At 43.8% G+C, this 19,638-nt stretch overlaps 1 protein-coding gene across 1 annotated transcript in view; it reads left to right on the plus strand.

The window, feature by feature from the left end:
• The window catches only part of MYO10 (myosin X), a 168,725-nt gene that overhangs the window by 34,755 nt on the left and 114,332 nt on the right, over positions 1-19,638 (plus strand). The gene's annotated exons all lie outside the window — the stretch shown is intronic.

Genomic DNA, 19,638 nt, shown 5'->3' on the forward strand with positions numbered 1-19,638 from the left:
ACTTTGGGGTTTTTTGCAAGCTTGTTATTTTATTTATTATTTTAACTGCTTCCTGGCTGTCTCATGCTCCTGCCTCCTGCCTGCCTGTAGCATGGAGGTGGGCCTCAGTGTCTGCTTGGGTTACCTTGAAGCTGCTGACGGCTTGGAAGTGCTCTGTTTCATCACACACTTACTTTTTATTTATCTATTTATTCTGTTCTCCATTAGGCCACAGTTTATGCAGACTTAGCTTCTTGCAGCTTCCGTGAAGAAATTTCAGTATTGAGTCAGGTGTAAGTTACGCTGAGGCAACCTCTGGAGGACACTCCCTTTGACTTTTGGAGGATGTTTGTTCCCTCAGTTTTGCTTCCTTTTCTTAGTTATTTGCACCAGATGAAGGAAGCTTCAGGTAGTGAACAAGGCTGAGAAAAGCATGGTAGACTGGAAAACATGTTGCCTGTTCTTGCTGCCTTCGCTTAATGTCGTTCTGGGTAAGCTTGGTGGAAAAGCACGTCTTTGAGAGCCAGGGATCCCTTACTTTACCTTGTGTGCCTTTCTCCAGGCAGGAAAGGAACCAGATAGAGTTGCAAAGTGGTTTTTGATGGGCAAGATATAACCTACTTGAAGTTAAATTGCTGTTATCCTGGCAGTGAGGCATGAAAACAAGGATGAAACAACCAGCGTCTGAGGCAAAGAAAACAGTGTCTTCCTCCTCTTCAGAGTCCCTGGGCATGTGGCAAAGGAAGCGGAGTGACAGAGAGGAGGTCACATCCAAGCACCTCTGTCTGGTCAAGTCTCTAGTGGCAAAACTTAGTTGTGCTTTACATCCTTGGGGAGGCAGAGAGATGGGTGAAAGTCACTGCTGTCCTCAGAGGTAGTCAGGGAGCCCAACTCCCTGATAGCTGTTGCGTTTCTACTCCCACTGCCTTCCTAACGTCACTGGTTGGTTCTTAGGCCAACACCTAAGACACATGGAGGACAGGGAGTGGATTAGAGACAGTCAGCATGGCTTCACCAAGGGCAAGTCTTGCCTGACCAACCTAGTGGCTTTCTATCATGGAATGACTACATCAGTGGACAAGGGAAGAGCTGTGCATGTCATCTATCTGGATTTCTGTAAGGCCTTTGGCACAGTCCCCCGCAACATCCTTCTCTCTAAATTGTAGAGATAGGGATTTGATGGATGGGCTGGTCAGTGAATGAGGAATTGGTTGGACGGTCACACTCAGAAGGTGGTGGTTAAGGGCTCAATGTCCAGATGGAAATCAGTGATGGGCAGTGTTCCACAGGGGTCTGTAATAGGACCGGTACTGTTTAGTATCTTCACTAGTGGCATAGACAGTGGGATTGAGTGAACCGTCAACAAGTTTGCAGATGACACCAAGCTCAGTGGTGTGGATGACAGGCCGGAGAGACTGGATGCCATCCAGAGGGATCTTGACAAGCTGGAGAAGTGGGCCCATGGGAACCTCATGAAGTTCAACAAGGCCAAGAGCAGGGTCCTGCACATGGGTCAGGGCAGCCCCGGTATCAACACAAGCTGGGGGGTCAAGGGATTTATAACAGCCCTGACGAGAAGGACTTGGGGGTTCTGGTGGACAAAAAGCTCAACATGGCCTGATGGTGTGTGCTCGTAGCCCAGAAAGCCAACCATATCCTGGGCCGCATCAAAAGAAGCGTGGCCAGCAGGTTGAGGGAGGTGATTCTCCCCCTCTACCCACTCTTGTGAGAGCCCAACTGCAGTACTGTGTTCAGCTCTGGGGTCCCCAACATAAAAAGGACATGGGCCTGTTGGAATGAGTCCAGACAAGGGCCACAAAGATGGTCAGCAGGCTGGAGCACCTCTCCTATGGGGAAAAGCTGAGAGAGTCGGGGTTGTTCAGCCTTGAGAAGAGAAAGCTCTGGAAAGACCTTATAGCAGCCCTCCAGTACCTAAAGGGCCCCTACAGGAAAGCTGGAGAGGGATTTGTTTTACAAGGGTATGTAGCGATAGCACAAGGGGGAATGGTTTTCAACAGAAAAAGGGTAGATTCAGATAGATATAAGGGAGAAGTTTTTTACAGTGAAGGTGGTGAAACACTGGGACAGGTTGCCCAAAGAGCTGGTAGATGCCTCATCCCTGGAAGTGTTCAAGGCCAGCTTGGATGGGGATTTGAGCAGCTGGATCTAGTTGAAGATGTCCTTGCTCACTGCAGGGGGACTCGACTAGATGACCTTTAATACACATGGTATGGGGGAAGACAGCAACAAAACTAGACTGAGAGCAACTACCACTAGGTGTAAAGCCTCCTCACAAGAGAAACAAGGCCACCTATGTGCTGGTGTGTTTTCTGTGGGTTGCATGTTAAATTGTGTGTTTAGCGTTGCTCAGATCAGGGAGGTTGACCTGTCCTACTGAAATTTGGGGTCCATTGAAGTGGAGAGGCTGAGACTGTCTACTCTGTTGGCTCTTTGCAGCTGTAAAAAGGAGGATCCATCACGTTAAAGCATCACTGTTACATTTGAGGCGCGGAGTAGGAAGGCTGCCATGTGTGGTGTTGTACTAACCTGCTCCAAGCAGCATCCAGCACTGGGCCTTTCATTTAAACATAAGCCCTCTCCAGTGCCTAGTAGGAGTGACCCACATGCTTATAGGAGGGGCTACCCATCGTTTTTACAGGATTTCGTAATTGGACACATCTGTGAAGAACCTGACTTTTAGAAGTGTTTTGAGCTTCAGAACCCTTATCCTTAGAGGAAGGACAGACGCTGTTGTAAATGGACAACTTGCTGTGGTGCCCTAGGAAAGGATGGCAGAGCTAATGTTGGCATCCGCCAGCAGAAAGGCTGCTTGCTGGTGGTCTTACGTGAGCGTGTTACATGTGATGTTGCTGCCTTTCTGTGGTGTACGTAATGCAAGCTGAAACTTAAGGTAATATGGAAAAAGCCTCGTGTTGTTACTGTGATACCATCTGACTGATGACACTTCCTTAGAAAACCTTGGTGCTATCAACATCACTGGGGAAAAAACCCTCTTTCGGTTTGGTCAGCGTGTGTTAAAAGCAGGTGGTGCGAAATGGGAAGGGAGCAGCCTTCGGACCCGTGATGTGGGTTTGTCTCCTTGGCAGGCCTGAGCTGGCTGCTGCACAGCCAAAGGCATAGTGGCAACTCACCGCGCTTGATAACTAATCCTTCCAAGGCTTATGTTTTCAGGAGTGTACTTTGCGTGTAAAAGAACCGTGCCAGCTGACATTGGCCAATTAATGTTTTTTCTCCCATTGCTTTTCCTGATGCACTTTTAGACCACCCTGCCCTTGCTCTTTGGTTACCTACAGGCTGCAGAAGGTTGCAGGTGGGTGAAGTGGAGCTAAGGTAATACCCAACAATTAACTGTGATGGCTTGGAGATCCCTGCAGTGCTGTGTATTGCTTCGAAAACCAAGGCAGGGCAAGCAAGGGGTGAGATTGCAGAAGTATGGGGTGATGATGGCTTTTGAAGCATGGCCAGTGTTATTGATTCCCAGACCCTTTTGACAGCTGCAGCCCATGTTCAAGTCTGGTGACAAACTGATGAAAATATGGGGACCTTATCAAGCATTGCACAGCATTGCTGTTCATCTCTGATTCAACAGTTTCTACTTGACTTTACACTCACATTTCTACTGAGCATTTTGCATGACTTCTCAAGATGTGCTTAATGGGGCAGTGGGATGAGGAAGTAGTGTTTGCTGGAGTTGTGCTCAGGTTTTACTTTTATGAGTTTGGATATCAAGTTGTTGGCAGCATTAGTTTGCAGAATATTGGAAATATCATAGCACAGTACATTACTTCCTAATTTCTTCTTGCTGTTATGTTCTGAGGGATGGAAATAAATTTGCCACAAAATCCTGCGGCAACATATATATGCTGAAGGGGCATTGGTTGCAGGGAATCCTACCCAAAGCCAGTATTCTTGCAAGAATATGCCATAACCTTTTAATATTTTAACAAGTTGCATATCAGGCATTGAATCCATTCTGGTGGTGATATAATTTTCTCGAATATTCTTCTTGTCCCGAATGTTTCAATTAAGCAGTCCATTAGTTAACTGTCATTAAAGACAACTGCAGTACTGCCTTCTGCTGTTGTCACCCTCTGTGTGAGATTGTTGTAAAACTAGCTAATTTGATAAGCTGTGTGGATTATCTGGTACATATGGTATGCTAAAAAAAGGGAATTTCAGGTTGTACGTTTGGGTTTCCCTGAGCAAATAGCTATGAAACTATCTTAACTCTTCATGAAGTAAAGTGTGGCGCTGTGTGGGAGTAGATGAAAATCTCATTAAATACAGGGAGGGGAAGAGAACGTCAGGGCCATGTGTCACCACCCGAGCTCACGACAGAGGAGTGGGAGATGAAAGGTGTAACATCTCTGTCAGCACATGTTCCCGGTGTTGGGCTGCAGCTGGCTCTGGAGAGCCTTTCAAAAGCCTTCTGCAGGCTGGCCTTCAAAGCCAAGGGTCTGCAATGACTCAAGAAGCTGTGATGAGCAGACAATTCCTATTGTAAATGTTTCCCTTTGTAAGTGCCTCAGATGCTTTCCAGAAGAGAAGATGCTGTACTCATTTGGTGGTTGGTGGGTCGGTTGCTTGGTTGGTTTGGCTTTTGTTCCATTAGTGCGCACAGAGCTGGTGAAGGACGCTGTGCCTGATGTTTTGGAAACACTGTGTCTGTGAATATACATATAAAATATGTCAGTGCAGTCTATGGATACTCAGACTTAAAAAAAATAAGTCCTAATCTTTCCTTGTGTGTATAGACATATATATACACAAATATATATATATATATATATAAAAGCTGGTATCACAGTTACTGCATCTTTTTTTTCTTGTTTTGAGGGTATTTTTGCTGCCTCTGTTTTTAGGGTTAAAATGATTTCTTCCTTAAGGGTTTTATTTACAGTAAAGCAGACGTTTCCTCCTCATCATATTCTATAAATTTTTAATGAAGTTGTGTGAGCTTATAAAGTACTCAAGTGAATGTTTTAATAAAATGCTAAAAGCCCTGCTGTCACTGTGTGCTTTGTTTGAAATGACTGATATGTGTGTGTTTGGTAATCAGTGGTTCAGTTGAGAAGTCGTCTCTTTCCAGTTTCTCTCCTTTTCTGAATAATGTGAACTCTATTTCAGATAAAAGAGTAAATTTTCCTCATGCATGAAAGAGGACCGCTTTGTGCTCTGGACTTGCACAGACATACTTTAAACCGCCCCCAGTGAAAGCATAGATTGCAAATAGAAAAACCTGGGGGGGAGTAAAATCTTGCAGAAGATGGTCTTGAGCTGTGTGGCATTAATTTCAAGAACGTCTTTCTTGTCCGCTAATTAGGACTCTACTTTTTTTTCCATTTGTACATCCAAATATGTATAAAAATAGTGCCAATAAATGTATAGTTGGCGTGTGTCCCTTCCTTATTTATTTATTAATGTAGTCATGGTGGTTTGTGTAAGTAGCACTGTGTTTAAGCCTTTGAGCATTGGGGACTTTGAGAACAGCACCTAAGAGCACACATTTTTAATAGTGCCTATTCCTGTGCAAGGAAAGCTTCCATAAATGTAAGACATAGTTTGTGTAGGGGTAACCTGCTCTGGAGAAGTTAATCCAGGGAAATTTAAAAGTTGAATCGATTGCTGCAAACTGTCCTGAGTCTGAAATTTGAAGACACTTAATTGCATACCTGCTCGCTTAGTTGACTGAGAGGAACTTTTAAATCAAGTATGTTCTAAATAGAAGCAGCTAAGCAATAATATCCCAAAAATGTAGGCTCTTTAAAAACAGATGTCACATTTCACCAGGGAAGACTCTGTCAGTTAAACCAGCTTTCTGTGAACTTTCTTTACAAAGAAGTCCTCACGGCATGGTGTTATGTCAGCAAACAGAGTGCTGCTCAGTATCTTTAGCTTCAAATCAGAGGCACCTGTAAATGGTTTGTTCAGCAACGAAAGTATTTTTTCCTGTGATTTTAACTTACTGTGGCTTTTCTGAAGGCATTTATGCATCTAAAGAATTGGAAGGCTACAGATGTTCCTTGTTAAACACAACTCAAGTATGTTTTCCATGGAGGTTTTCATCTCCCCCCCCCCCCCCCCCCCCCCCCCCCCCGCCCTCCTTGTTTGAAGGCTGGGAAGGCTGGGACAGTTTCTCATCATGACCTTATTCAGAAAAGTTAGACATGGGCTTTATTTGAGGTTTGGGGTTTGTTTGTTCTCTTTTTGCCTGGTTTGGGGGGTTCCTTTTGTTTGATTTTTGAGTTAGCAGTAGGATTATGTTGAAGGTACCATGTGGTTATACCAGGAGACTTCATGTTTTCCTCATTTTTGGTTTAAAAGAAAAATAAAATCCCAAACCTGCAGGCAATGGTTAAGCACTTCTTATAAGGACGTTTTCCTTTGCCTTGTGTCCTTTCTCACTCTCGCTTGGGACTGTCTCATGCTAGCCTTTGCTACTGTGAGGAGCCCTTTTAAACAAGAGTCTTCCGTTCATATTCACAGGGCATGAATAACACCACTGAAGTTACTTGGCTTAAGTTACTGAAGTCAGTAGGACTGTTTATCAGTAAATGCTGTGTTTGGCTGCATCGGTTCATGGGATCAGGCATCGCAGAAGTAAATCCTTCTGGGCAAGGATTTTCTTAGTTATCATTGAAAAGTGTCATGCTTGCTTCTAGCTCTTCCCTGTAAAGACTTGACAGTATTTCCAAGTAGTGTTTTTTTGGACTTCTCCCTGAATGCAATATCTATTACCCTGGAAATACACCCTTACAAGGGAGCATTTTAAAGAAGCCCTGTGTGAGCTCCCTTGTATATGCAGCCTCTTAAGAAAATACACAGATATATGCGGTGGGCTTTGGTCTTGGCTGCTCTTAGTATTAAATGAATCCATCTCTTTCTGCAAGCTTTATTTATGAAGACGTTCATGCTTTTTAATTTAACGATGCTTATGAAGGGTAGTGACTACTGACTGGCTGCTGGGTAGCTTGTGCGTGTTTTGGGCAGCAGATCCCCTGCCTTTGAGGCTCAGGGTCAATACCAAATTCAGCGACTTTATGCCAGGAAACTGGATTCCGTCTGTCTAAACACTGTAAAGTTAATTTTATTCTACAGTGAGTTATATTTGGCTTGTAATAATTCTCCCAATTATTTCTAGTACAGCTATAAAGGCTTGGTGCTGTGGCTGTTTGCATGTTGGCTTCTTGCTTTCTTTTTTTATGTTTTGGGTCTCTTTTATTGCTATTTTTAGGGGATGTGTATGGGAATTTTGGGGTTGGGGAGGGCCAGAAGTCAGACAGAGTTGGGATTTATCTTCTGCACAGAAGTATTTACGTCTTTATGCAGGATGTCGAAGTTCAGCAGCTCTTGCTGCAGGCATCTGTTGACGCACCCATAAACAGAGCCGGTGACAGATACAAGCTGGGTGCCAGGAGCGTCCGTCGGGAGCATCTGCGGGCAGACTGGCCTCAGTGACTCGCACGGGCCACGCTTGTCCCAGGTGCTGCCCAGCTTGGGGAGGTGGCATTTGGCACCTCAGCCCGTGGGGCATTGCCTGGGAGGGATTGCAAGGAGGGAGGGCTGTGCCCTGCTCACCCCTGCTTTCTCTGTCCCGTGCCCTTCAGAAAGGGATTTCAGTGAACCAGACAAAGCTGCAGAGCCGGTAGGTGTCCTGCAAGCCCACTGAGCTGCATCGGCCCATCTCTCCTGTGAAGCGTTTAATGGAGCGTAACTGCAATGCATGAAAGCCTCCTGCACCTAGTAAGGATTTCATGCCATTGTAGGACCTGGCAGGAAACATTTTCCTTGGTGGAAACGCTGCTTCAAAACCCCAAATGTTACTTAAAAGTGTGATGTGTGATCACTGGTTCAGGTGGAAGCACTCATAAATTGAACAAGTTTTTTCATCTGATGTGCTGTCTTTTTTTGCTTTTTAAGTACTTGCTAATTGGAAAAATCATTACTTTGGGTCTCTCAAATTCTCCAAATACTGATTGCTATAGCATAGAAATATTAGAAAGACATTTCATAATGCTGAAGGAAGTAAAATCTGTGACAGAAAACTTTCTTTTTTTCCTGATTCAGCAGCTAATTCAGCTTTCCTGTTTAGCTGTTTTATATCAAGAGTGTTATTTTTACATGACTGCCATTCTTTGAATATTTGTTAAAGAGTAATATGGAAAAGCATTTTTCTATGTGTTTTTCTCTGAACTACTGTGTATTTATTAGATAAAAAATACAGATCAGGTTGTGAAGTACTTCGTGGATATGGTGCACATGTGCTGTCTTCACTTTTTTCCTGTTACTCGCCTTTCTGCAAAAAACACTATCAGCTTGATTAATTCAGGAAGGGGAAAATTTTAATCCTAGAATGAGATATTTTAAAAGAAAAGCTGAATTGTAAAAAAAAGTCCAAAAAACAAACCCAAAACAAACCCAAAACAAACAAACAAACAAAAAAACCCAAACCCAACCAAAACAAAACTACCTCAAAAAACCCAAAACAAAACCCAAACCAAAACAAAAAAACCTCCCCCCAAAAAACCCAACCCTTAAACACCAAACCAAAGAAACCGTCCGTGCGTGGCAGACCAAATTGACTGTACTACTCCTGCAAAATGAACCTTCTGGCTACCAATGCATAGCCAAGCTTTGTCAGAAGTCAGGGAGTTTGCAAGTGAGCAGCCCGGAGATTTCTAATGTACAAATGATGGGGGCAGAAGGGCTGAGCAAATGACCATAAATAACTCCTTTAATGTTGGGTTTTCAAGAGTTTTGTTCTGCGTTGCCTAAACATAATGGTAGTGTTTGCTTTAGCTTTCCTGAAATTAATTTGTTTGGCGTTAGAGTGGCTGTTGTTAAGTGTTTTACTAACAATATAAATTAAATCTGTATCAACAAAAGCATTTCTCTATGCTTTCTGTAAGACCTGACTGAAAGCGGTCCGTATCTGAGATGCTGACAAAGAGGTACTTACTATGTGTCCCCTCGGTTTGCTGTGGCCACATAATGGGTTGTGGCTGCGTAAACAGTTGAGATGTCAGTCTTCTCTCTTGCTTTCTGCAAAGAAAATCCAAACCATCTGTGCTTTTTTGGTGCTTTTATTATGCTTGTACTAAAGATAGCAAAACTGCTTTTGTTTTAAGATTAAAGCAGATGTACACAGACTGCCATATTAATTTCTTTTGTAAGGGAACACAGTTCAGCTGTTCACAAAACATGGGAAGGAATTCAGACTGCATCGTGCCAAAAAAAAGACGACAACGATGGATCTGTAGCTTCAGGACGAGCAAGCTTGTCACTTCAGTTGTTTCCTTGTTCCTAAATTCCCTTGGATGTGGGGCTGGTCTCATTGTTCAGTGCTGCCAGTGTTTTCAGGAACACGTGGTTTAGGTTAAGCTCAATTACACGCCAAGATACTTCGCTCTGCGACAGGGCATTGCTCAGTTCTGCTGTAGTGAGATTTTGTACCTTACAGCGCAGGTAAGTGGTGGATGGTCACTGAGATTTTTACTCGGAGAAGGCTCCCATCAACTTAACTTGTGTGTGAATTTATCCCCATTAGGAGTTGAGCAAGAGTAAAGCAATATAGGCTGCCCTATTTTTTTATTATTATTATTATAGATTAATTATTTTACTAATTACTATTATTTATTTTTAAAATTAAGAAGTCAAAGAAATGACTGGGTAATTCTGGGTGGATTTTTACACAAGAGCCATGTCTCGCCCCCACCCTGCTGCCCATCAGGGACAGAGAACTGGGCTCAGGGGTGTGAGCTGTGAAAAATCCTTTTAGGTTACTATTTCAAGTGACTAGTTTAAAAAATGTAGTCATCTGACAGGTGTGTAGGGTACTGCGTTAGGTGTGCTGGTGGTCCCAGCCCACGTGCCGGCTAGCAGGTATCGTGAGGTGGGGGTGATTACTGTGTAGGGAAGCGGGCAGTGTCTGCTGGCAGGTCCTCTGGGGAAGGCTGCGGTGCCTTTGGCTCTGCGGTACCAGTTCTGTAGGTGGAAAGCTCGTTTGATCTTTCACCAGTGGTTGCTCGAGCAGTTCTTGAGGTTCTGCATTTTCCCTGTGTACCTGAGAAATACAGAAATGAAGGGGGGTACTCTGCATCTCCAGGTCTGTCACTGCACAAGTTAACTTTAAAGAACACTGAATCTCTGCAGTCAGGTTGGATGTTCCGATGCCAGAGTACTTCAGGGCTTGATGTCCATAATCTCTGTGTTTGAAAGATGCGTACTTCTGGCAGAATTTCAGATTCTTTTAGCAGGGAACGCGGGAGTTTCCCGGTGGGATAAAATGTGTCGTTGCACCTTCAGGAGCCACGTGACATTTGCCTTCTTGAACATTTCAAAGCGACTTGTCAGAAAGCATCAAGACTTCTCATGAGAACGCTATGGGAGTGAGATTTCCCCTAAAGCCTTTCTGCAATGTGATGATAAACTCTTTCAATATTAGTTGCAAAAGCCACTTTCATAGTGGTGCTTTTATGTTTGCTAAGCCAGGGGAAGAAAATGTTAGTGTAGGTCATGTGTCTCTTCCTCATCAGCACACTTTATTTTTTTTGTAAAACAAGCCACGTCCTGTTTAGCATACACATGATGAAGCTGAGAGATGATTTAGGGAGATTTATCTATCCAAGCTGACTTAGCTAAGGAGAATCATAAAATGTACATGGAAAAAAATCCACTGTGTTGCGAAGTCAAACCCTGGAGAGTTAGGAAATGCTGCGGGGCCTCTTTCTGCACGGCAGGAGCGGCAGCTGCTGCCCCCCTGCAGTTGGGTGGGTGGGCACACGTGGGAGAGGAGAGGGACCTGTGCCAGGGGAAGCAGTACCAGTCAGCTCTGAGTGACTTCTGGTGTTTTAGGGTGGTGGGGATGAGCGTATATGAGAATGGAAGTAAGGGTTGCTCGTTCAAAGCATCCTAACAGTCCTTCCTTTTGTGATGTGTGCTGGTTTGTTTAGTTTTTTCTTTTTTTTTTTTTCTTTTTTTTTTTTAATGCCTCCTACCTGCCCTTTGTCCTCTCTTCCATGCATGACCTCCTTCACTTTTACGTGCTTGGTCTCTCCAAGCTTCTGCTTTAGCTTCAGTTCCTATAGCATGTCCTGGCTCATTCGGCCTCACAGCCTGGCAGCTGTTCATACCTGCTTTTCTCCCTGAACACCAGTGTGCCCACACACGTGCTGCATGCACCCTGTCAGGCGTAGCTCGTAGCTCCCTGGGTGGGTGATGGCAGGGTCCGGCAGCCAGGGTCCATCCCACCCCCAGCCAGGGTCAGGGCAGCTGGGGGGCACAGGGGCAGCCCCAGCCCTGGCACTGAGCACCTCCCTGTAAACCCAGCTAACCTCAGCAGAGCACAAAACCACATCAAGCCTCCTTTAGCTTGTGAGCAGCAGAGGGTCAGAGGGTCTCCTCAGCCTCCTTTCGCATGGCTTCTGTCTGGGCTAGTATGGATAGTGGCATCCCAGAGCTGCAGGGGGGAGCACGGGAGGTCTCGCTCAGCAGCAGCTGCTGGAGCACACCAGGGGCAGAGGGGCTTTCCCAAGGTGTTTGGCTGCTGTACCTCTGAGGCTTTACTGAACACTCACTGTGGGATTTTTCTCCAGTGATTTGCAACTTTGTCAAAACTACGACTTTTACAGGAAAGATAAAATCTTGCTTCTTGGAAACAATTAATTCCCTTTTTAAATTAAACTTACGTTCCTTAAAAGAACGGTCTGGTAGAGTGTTCACGGATCAAATCACCAGAGTTATTGTAGACCTGAACAAGACAAAAGTACTGTTTTGCCTTTGGGGATAAAATAAGCTAATTTGAAAATACAGGCATCGTTAGTAAGATGTGTACCTGCCATTGAAGGCTTCATCTGAAGCTTTCGATGTGTAGCAGAATTGTAAGCTATTGAAGACAGACTTGGGAAGGGAGCAATCTTAATAGCTCGAAGTGTCACGAGCCTATCATGAAAATAATGATATGTCTTTTACTGCTGATTATTTCTCTTTTGAAAGTGCACTTTTTCACTAGCATCAGCAAGGAGTCCTAATTAGAAGTAAATAATAAAATCCATTATTAATGCTGCTTTCAGGCAGACATTTAATATACATTGAAATCTGATGGCCAGACTTCATTGGCATTATCTGTGCATCATTATTGGCTTTGATGCAATTACACAGGGTTTCTGTCACCCCAAGGTTTGCCCAGGAAGTGTAAAGTTCTGACAAGGATACTTCAAGGACTGCTAGGCATTTGAGATATGTTAATGTTTCTCACATGTCCTCGGTGGGTGGGGGAAGAGGGAGCAGTAATTCTGCATGATCAGGAAAGCAACAGAAGTGTGACAAAGGGTTGATAAGTACAGCATACAAATGTGTACTTCTAAGGAGAATGTGACTACTGCACTGAGTTTTTACATGAACAAAACCCTTGATGTGGGCAGGGGCTGCACCCAGCAAAGCCTCTGCAGAAGGCAAAAGGGAGGCCAAGAAGCCCAAGACTGCTAGGGTCCACTTTTTCTGAAGCATCACCCTCTGTTTTCTTTTGGGTTGCTTCTCTGGCCATTTTGTAACATGCTTGCCTTATATTCCAGATGTATGATGATGTTAACGGATCAGACCAGACACTGCTGTGCATATTCGGTCACTCTGAATCATTGCAGATATCTGTTAATCCCAAGCATGTCCACAGGCATGTATCAAATGCATTTGTTCAAATGCGTTCAGAAATGAGCAGAGCTGTTGCTATGCAGTATCATAATGCCCCTAATAGGTTAATATGGCTGTTACGGAAAGTATTAAGTCATGTGTACATATGCTGTGTAGATAGTAAGGTGGGGAAATGTACGTGTAGGAGCTCACGCAGATGTATACATATACTGCTTCCCAAAAACACTGGACTCAATAATCTGCATCACATGCCTATCCTTTTCTGTAGAAGAAATCCTAGTCAGTGGTAGCCTACAGAAGTTTTCTAAATGAAGGCTTGATTTTTCAGTGATGATGTCATGCTGATGCCACACTGAAGCACAGCGCCAGGCCTTGGCTAAAGAAAATGCGGTTAGGTAGACCAGCATTCACCTTGTGGTATTGATAAGCTCCGCAGCTGCACTTTGAAAAGCCCTTGAACATTGCACCTTGAGTCAGTGCTGTTTGAATATGAAATCCTTAGATCTGACTCCCCACAAATGGAACTGTTTACTGTACCTGATGTCCTTAGAGCAGATTGAGCAGCTTGAAGTAGACAAAGATTCAGACACCAGCAAGGTTCAGAGTTGCTGAAGCTGCTCTAGAGTCATGCATTTTTTGCATGACTTTTAACCTGTGTGCAACGTGATGTACTTACTGGTTTCAGTGTGGATGTTATGTAAATACTAAGCAGCTTATCAGATGTCGTTCAAGCAATGCTTCCTCTATTTATGTATGAAAATTGAAAGAAATGGCTGATTAGAAAGGAGCAGCTGATTAGCAAACTAGGGGGAAAACGTTATCACACTGGTGCTTTTAAAACAAGCTCACCTTTGAAGTGATAGCAACAGAAGACATTAGCGGCTTCTCTTGAGAATTTTCTGAATAGACAGATTTATTTTTTCATGGAAGGTGAAATTAACTTACAAGGAAGCTTTTGGAACTTTGTTCCAGATTTTTTTTCATCACTTGTAAGTTGCCGTCTTGAGCAGTTAGTACCCATGAGTTAATGGAGCCAGACTTCGCCATGTGAAAGGGAATCCTGTCAAGCTCATTCCCTTGCATAGCACAGATTTTAAATCCATTTTTAATTTGCATTTGTACTTAGGTGTCACCAGTCTAAATCCTGTAGTAGAGGTGTCAGTGTCCTGTAACCTCCATAGGAGCTCAGGTATGGAGGGATGTATAGTGGCAGAGTCCTGTGTTTGCCCCGGGACACAGCTGAAGCAGCCGAGTTACTGGCTGAGGTGGCCCTTCGCTTTCAGATCTTTGCATGAACTTTTCTCCTTAGGAGGTATAAGGGGCAATCGAGCATAAATTGGATAAGGAGAAATAACAATCCTCTGTGCTTCCAGGCTCACTTACCAGTCCAAAATACACTTTGTGAGATGATGGAAAAGTGTGGGGGGGGAAAATCTGGATGCTAACCCAGTAGTTTCACCTACTCCTGTAATTAAGCTCTGAGTACTTGTAGCTTTGTTGAATCTCTGTTTGTTTGAAGCTAATTTAGTTTCCAGTCTGGCAGGAACTGTCCCCTTAATGTCAGGGTTTTTTCTTTAGCCTTCTTAACGCAGCACATGATTTCCGGAGACCAGCGCATTATTTCTGGCCGTCAAGGGCACCCCCAGTATGCTGATGTGGTTCTTGAATTATACAGCTACCAGCATACACACCCCTAGAGTGAGTAACAGCTCTTTGCAGTACATGTGTAAATATTTACATCTGTTTCCCTCCCACTTGGTAAAGTACTCCATTTCTGTACAGTACAAAGCGCTTTGTATATAGAAAAAACGCACATTGTTTAGTTCTTTGGTTTTGTTTTGAGGGGGCATTATATTTATTTAACAAAAGGCCAACTAGACGCAGCATGCATTTTGCAGGGAAGTTGTGCTTTCATCCAGTTTCGCAGCTGGATGGACAGATTTATGGCGAGGTGATGGACTTTTTCAAGGTCAGATGGTGATTTGGTGGTAGAGTAGAACCTTGGGTCCTGCTGACTGCAGCACTTTGTTTAAAAGTTCCAGCATACAGCTTTGTCTTTGCAAATTACCGCAGCAAATAAACCAAACTTAGCCCCAGCCCCACGGTTAATTTAAATAAACAAATTTTGTGGGGGCTGTTATGTTTATTTAAAATGAGGTTGATGGGTACTGATAGGCTCAGACTTGTCCTTGCAGTAGGGAGGAATTCTGAAAATGATTGTGGTGATTCTTTTTCGCTCTTCAAAAAGATTTGGGTGCTTAAAAATACATCTTTAATACAGGTAAATGTGTGCATCAGCTACTGCTGCTTTGCATTTTAGTCTGCAGGTCTTCATCCATTTATTACACAGTTATACTGAGTAGTGCATAAAGGCAAATGGCAAAAGTGAGAAACTCATAGTGCCAGAGGAACTGGAAAAGCGATGGCAGATTTGGGCCAGCATCTCCCTGTGTTGCAGTGGGGAAGGTGAGCTGTAGCAGGGAGGATGGCTGGGGCTCCGGCAGCCAGCCCTGGCGTTAGCCATGCTCATAAGGAGCAAGTTCCTCCTTTGCATTTTCCTTTAAGGGAACATGCTATATGCTGTATGGTATACGTATTGTCAGAGGGGCTAGCTCTTGCTCTGGTGGACTTGCAGGAGAGGGATTCCTTAGCCTTAGAGAGAAAATACCAGGTTTTTCATGCTTGAGATTTTAACTTTTTCCAGGTTTTACATTGGTGGCAGGTTCTCACTGGTGCCTTCAGCCAAGGGCACCGCAGAACACTTAGTGACTGAGGTAGAAATGAGTTTGTGAATGCTATCTGCTGATTTCCAGTTACGAAACTTCAGAAGTGATCTGCATTTCTGTTATGGAAAAAAATACACCACTCTATCAGTTGAGAAACATTCAGTGTCTGTGTTGGCACTGGCTTGCCAACAGCAAAGCATCTAGCAAAGTCCTGGCACATCTGCCGAGTTCGAAGTCACCTGGAGTGGTGGGACTTCCCAGATCTGTCAGCACCACATCCAGCTTCCTTCCACATTTTCCTTTATGCTGCTTCACCTGAACTCCCACCTGGCTGTCCCTGCCTGAATGTGCACGGTTTCAGGAATATAACCTGCAAGATTTAGCAATGAAATTATTTTTTAATGGAGTTTTTTTTCTTTACTTTCTCAGCAAGCTGCGTTATAAACAGGCATGTGCTTTAACTTAATTTTCTCATCAAAAAGTGCTATTGCTAACTTCAAGCATTAAAGCTTTCTTTTGTTATGCGTCAACTACAGTATTTCTGGGGCACTTTGTTCTGATTTTTTTTTTTTTTTTTGTCCTCTATGTATGAATGCAAATGGATATATTCATTTCACTTCTTTTATAATAACTGAGTTTGGGCCTTGATTTGAATTCCTCTTATCAGTCGTGTCTGCGCGCAAAAGTTACAGCATGTCAGGAAAGTAAGGTATGCTCCCACCATCTGTCAGATGCAAGGCAAAAATAAAATCTCTGCCTTTATGCATTTAATAGTAAATTAATAGAGATCTTATCAGCTGTTACAGATGTATATTGCTACGCTCAGCTGAAAACTTGATGTGTGGTAGGAAATCAAGCTAATACTTGCTCCTTCCATTAAAAGGAGCAAGCACAGCAAGAGTCCAGGCTAATGAGATGAATATAAAGGGACCAGTGAAATTTACTATTAAGACATAGTTTTGAAAGCTCATTATTGAACAACAGGTTTGTGAAGAGGTTTGGAAGAAAAGTCACCTCTTACTGTTGGAGTACAAATGGAGTTTGAACTTTCTTTTTAAAAGATCTTGAATCCGTTACAAGTATTTTGAACTACATGGTAGTGGTAAGTGTCTGAGTTTTGGTCTCTGAGCTCATGGAAAACTTAGTTTCTGAGACTAGAAAGTTAGTATTAAAAGGCCTGTTATTCACTTCTTGCTTTGTGTTTGAAAATAGGCCTATGGGTAAAAAGAGAAAAATACCCAAACCATATCCAACCTGTGCTCTTTGCTTTTACGTTCTGCTTGAGAAGTATTGCAGCTTTTCATGTTGCAGATGGTCTGAAACTATTTGTCAGGGCTATAATCAGGGGAGCGTAAGCATTTTTCTTAATAGAAAATACTGACAAATGCACCCCATTACAAACTGAGAGGAACTTGTCAGTTCCCGGTAAGTTTAGCAGCTGTATGTGCAAGCAGTTCCCCGGGCAGTACCTGTGCTGTGTTTTCAGGTGTGTGTGTTGGGTTTAGCCAGAGACTCCCATGGCCGTCCCTGCGGGTCAGGTCGGGTCTAGCCCGTGGTTTGTGAAGTTGAGCAGCCGGCCAGGATGAAAGTTGTGTGTCTGATCTGAGCGCAGCTTGTGGAGTGTGGTTGCTGGAGTAGCCAGAATCTGCGCTCCTGATGGCCGCTTCCCACTGGCAATAAAGATTTGCTGATGGCTGATCTGAAAGCACTTCTTCGCCCTACGATCTAGCAGCGCTTGTGGTTGTGTGAAACCCCTTGTATTCATTCATGAGCTTGCTTGAACTTGCCTCAGCAGTGTTATCATCTGCAACCTTTAACTAGAGATGGCAGTGTCTTACTAGCATTTAAAACTCCCTTGTGTTTTGGGAGCCCATCCTGCGCCCTTCCTATGTGGCAGGTTGCTGTGTGTATGAATAGCTTGAACTGGGAGATCTCTGTTCCCCATGGTCTGTGTCCCATTTGAAGCATCTGCCCGTAGTGCTGTGCGCCAGGGAGACATCTCTCCAACGGTGCAAAACATCTTTCAGATCACTGGGTTGAGGCGGCTTTGTGTACTAACTCACGTTTTGCACCATTGTTTGGAAATGACCTTATCTTTCTCACCCAATCAGCTAGGTAAACACACGTCCATGTTCTTGGTCCTTTGTGGCCGATCATCATCTCTGAGGGAAACACACCTCTTTCTCTGATTCTCTGGAGAAATGGCAGCTGCTGCCAACCGCAAGTACCTCCTTTGGAGGGATGCTTTACAGAGTAACTGCTGAACACCAGAGGCATGTCTGAAGAAAGCTGTAAGCCAAATTGTGGCTGTGAAGGTTTTAGCTATAGTGATGCAAATTCTGACATTAGCGTTTTACTTTGATGTAACACCCCTCACCCACCCTTTTCTTCCCTGCACTTTTCACTTTCTAGGAAGCGGTTTGTGCAAAGTCAAAATAAAAAGTACTTGTGTAGGCACTGATACCACTGTAGCTTCAGCTGATGAAGCGGAGTGGTTTCACTGCGGTGCTGCAGCTGTATCAGTAGAAGGGCACGCTTGAAGTTAAGCACTGAATTTTGTGGAGGCAAAGGCATTCTCAGTTCCTTTGCAGCTGGGCATAAAAATCCAGTTTAGGTCCAAAAACCCCGGGCCGGTCAGCATGGCTTGCATCTCAGATGCACATAGAAAAGGCTGAGGGTCAAGCGGTTTCACTAACAGCTGAAGCAACTTTGTTGGAAAGAGTTTGACTTCGGTTGCTGGTGCTATAGTAGAGTAAAGGGCCTTTGGACAGCTGGAGGCCACAGCAGCAAGGGAGTAGTTTTTGAGTTCTGTTACTTTTGTTCGTGTTTTAATTGGATTGAACTCTGCCCCAAGGGGCCTGGAAAAAAAAATTGGCAGATGGGCTAGCGCTTCCTGGCTGCAGGGACAGCCTGCTAACCCTGAAACAAGTAACCCCAGTACCCTGTGAGCAAAAGAAAATTCACTGGAAAAGCACCATCAGTGTAATGGTGCTGAGGTCAAGGGCCTCTGCTAGTAAAACCCCTTGTATTCATGATTCACAGGGCTGCATCAGCAGGATCTAGTGCAGACTTGTCTTAATGGGAAAAGCCTCTGTTGTTGAGAAGTGGATTTGTTTGGAGACCAGTGCTTGCTTATACTTTGTTAGCAACCCAGTATACCTGGATGCTTGAGTTACCTTGCTCTGAGCTGGAGCAGGCCAAGGGGATCAAAAGGAGTGCTTTTTCAGCTTTGTTATCTGACTTAATCCAGTTGATGAGTTGTATGCCTGCTATGCACTTTTTTGTGACTTGACTTCTCCAGAAGTGCATCCTGGTAGTCAGGGTTAAACCTTCCCCTCACCAGCAGACTTCTTCCACTGGTGCCTGGGCTGCCTGTGCTGTGTTTCCCTGCCTGGGAATGTGAAGTGTGTTTGATGGTCCTGCTCTTGTGGTGGGGTGGGAATTTTCTGGTTTTGTGCAATGTCTTGTAAGGGTGCCTATTTTGTTCTTGGCAGATCAGTTAAATCAAAACCTATAAATAGTGGTAATTGAAATCAGGTGCTCTAATTTGCATAATGATATGAACCTGCATAGCCTGTTTTTACGAATGCTAAGTTTCTTCCCAACAGCTTATAGTTGCTCAGTATTTCGTACTAAGATCTTATGCTTGACGTCCAGCACCTGAGTTTGAGCCTTCCTTCTCTTTTTCGATCCGTTTCCTTCTCTGAGTATTTCAGCTACAAAGGAATCTAGCTAATGAAAAATCATGAGGCCTGTCTTTTGATGTGGTACATTGGAAACTCACATTTATGCCTGTGGAGTTATTTTAAGTGGGCATTCTACAGGTGTGCTCCTGTGGGGTGTTTTTTTCTCCCCATAGTATAGTAGTATTTGTACATAGAAGCACAAGAATTTGTATTTCCATGGCATCTACTGGGCATGCAGGGTTTTGTGGTGTTGTCAACAAATTTGTTAACTGAGCTTTTCAGATGGGTGAATCCCAGAATTGAACACTTCCAATATAGCAGTAGTTTTTATATTCTCTACAGTACAGGGGTCTCATGAGAATAACTTTATATAAATTTTCAAATGATACCAGAAACAAGTATGATTTTCTTGTACCTGCCTGTCTTGAAATAAATGAGGCATTGGATGATTCCTCACTGATGTTGAACTTCTGTGAATATAACTGAATGTTGAAGGTCTTTGTGTGCTTTGCCTCATCACCTCTACTTTGTCAGTGTGCATGTTAACAAAAATGTGTGAACATACCAGTATAAAGATA

The sequence above is a fragment of the Falco rusticolus genome, chromosome 3 (assembly GCF_015220075.1).
Source record: "Falco rusticolus isolate bFalRus1 chromosome 3, bFalRus1.pri, whole genome shotgun sequence".
In the NCBI taxonomy this organism is placed as follows: domain Eukaryota; kingdom Metazoa; phylum Chordata; class Aves; order Falconiformes; family Falconidae; genus Falco; species Falco rusticolus.